The 1,932-nt window shown below is 31.6% G+C and overlaps 1 non-coding gene across 1 annotated transcript; it reads left to right on the forward strand.

Annotated features, from left to right (window-relative positions):
* Nucleotides 1-1,158: 1,158 nt before the first annotated feature.
* Trnar-ccu lies at nt 1,159-1,231 on the forward strand. The gene has a single exon. It is a non-coding gene; the product is annotated as a tRNA-Arg (tRNA).
* Nucleotides 1,232-1,932: the final 701 nt, after the last annotated feature.

Genomic DNA, 1,932 nt, shown 5'->3' on the forward strand with positions numbered 1-1,932 from the left:
GGCGGGCCATGATGACTTATGATGATGGATTTTGGTTGGAAGTCAGTTTGGTTTTAGATCACAAAACTCCAAAAAATTTTAAGAAGATGGTTTCCAATTCAACAACAGGCAAGCCTCGTTGACTTATGACGATGGATTTTGGTTGGAAATCAGTTTGGTTTTAGATCACAAAACTCCAGGAAACTTTAGGAAGATGGTTTCCAATTCAACAACAGGCGGGCCACGTTGACTTATGACGATGGATTTTGGTTGGAAGTCAATTCGATTCTAGATCATAAAACTCTAAGAAACTTTAGGAAGATGGTTTCCAATTCAACAACAGGCGAGCCACGTTGACTTATGACGATGGATTTTGGTCGGAAATCAGTTTGGTTCTAGATTACAAAACTCCAAGAAACTTAAGGAATATGGTTTCCAATTCAACAACAGGCGAGCCACGTTGACTTATGACGATGGATTTTGGTCGGAAATCAGTTTGGTTCTAGATTACAAAACTCCAAGAAACTTAAGGAATATGGTTTCCAATTCAACAACAGGCGAGCCACGTTGACTTATGACGATGGATTTTGGTCGGAAATCAGTTTGGTTCTAGATCACAAAACTTCAAGAAACTTTAAGAAGGTGCTTTGTCCAATTCAGCGACTACACATTTTATTCAAAATATATTAAAAAAATTTAAGTAAAATTGAATCAACTTTTTTTCATCTCGATTAATTCGCTTATAAACATCAAAGAATTTATGGATAATTGTTTAAGTTTGTCGATTAACTCCCAACTTCCAAAATTTTTGAACAATGGTCTATACCAAAATATATTTCGTGAAACATATTTCATTTAGCATATCCTTCACTGATTCAATGATAAAAACATAAATGACACTTTCCAAATTTGGTTCGCTCTGAGAAATTTTCAATATTTACTCAAAAACTGTAGGAAAGAGCCAACCTCATGTTGTTAAAATTTCCCTAAATAAGAAATCGCATTAAAAACAATAAGTTTAAACTTTATTATTAAGTGTTTTGTATCAATATTGATCTTTGTCAACCATTTTGTATTTTAAAAGGTTTTATGGAATACATTTTATTTCAGTTAATTGTACTTTTTTCAGACACAATAAGCGAAACGGAAGATGGTTTTGTGGATGAACCACACCAACTGGCCCCTGTGGCCTAATGGATAAGGCATCGGTCTCCTAAACCGGGGATTGTGGGTTCGAGTCCCACCAGGGGTATTTAATTTTTGTACCAACGTGATAAATTTTGCATTAAATACTTGTTTAAATAAAATGTTCCAGATCAATTTGTAACTGTTTTGCCAAAAATTGTTATAAAAACTCTTCTTTTTTTTTTCATTGAAAATTTTCAATAATAACGACAAATTTTTCTGGAATTATTTGCACTCAATTAAAAAATCCCATTGGCTGTTTAACAAAATATTTTCAAGTGATAAACCTCCTATTGTTGGTGCTGAAATAACAAGTATGTACATGCTAGTCATTTTACTAATGTATATATATATGAAATAACATTCCCATAATTGTTACCTCACTCCCTTTTCTCTCTCTTCTTCCTTTCTTTCATTGTTTCCTTGTTTTCTTTTAATCTTTAATTTATCTCATTTTTTCTTCTTTCATCTCTTTTTTATTTAGTATCTACTCTCTGCTTCATTATTTGTTTCTCTTCTTCTTTCATTGTTTCCTTGTTTTCTTTTAATCTTTAATTTATCTCATTTTTTCTTCTTTCATCTCTTTTTTATTTAGTATCTACTCTCTGCTTCATTATTTGTTTCTCTTCTTCTTTCATTGTTTCCTTGTTTTCTTTTAATCTTTAATTTATCTCATTTTTTCTTCTTTCATCTCTTTTTTATTTAGTATCTACTCTCTGCTTCATTATTTGTTTCTCTTTTTGTTTCTTGTTCTTTTCTCTATCTCTC

The sequence above is a fragment of the Cimex lectularius genome, unplaced genomic scaffold, assembly GCF_000648675.2.
Source record: "Cimex lectularius strain Harlan isolate CLEC.00 unplaced genomic scaffold, Clec_2.1 scaffold109, whole genome shotgun sequence".
Classification (NCBI taxonomy): domain Eukaryota; kingdom Metazoa; phylum Arthropoda; class Insecta; order Hemiptera; family Cimicidae; genus Cimex; species Cimex lectularius.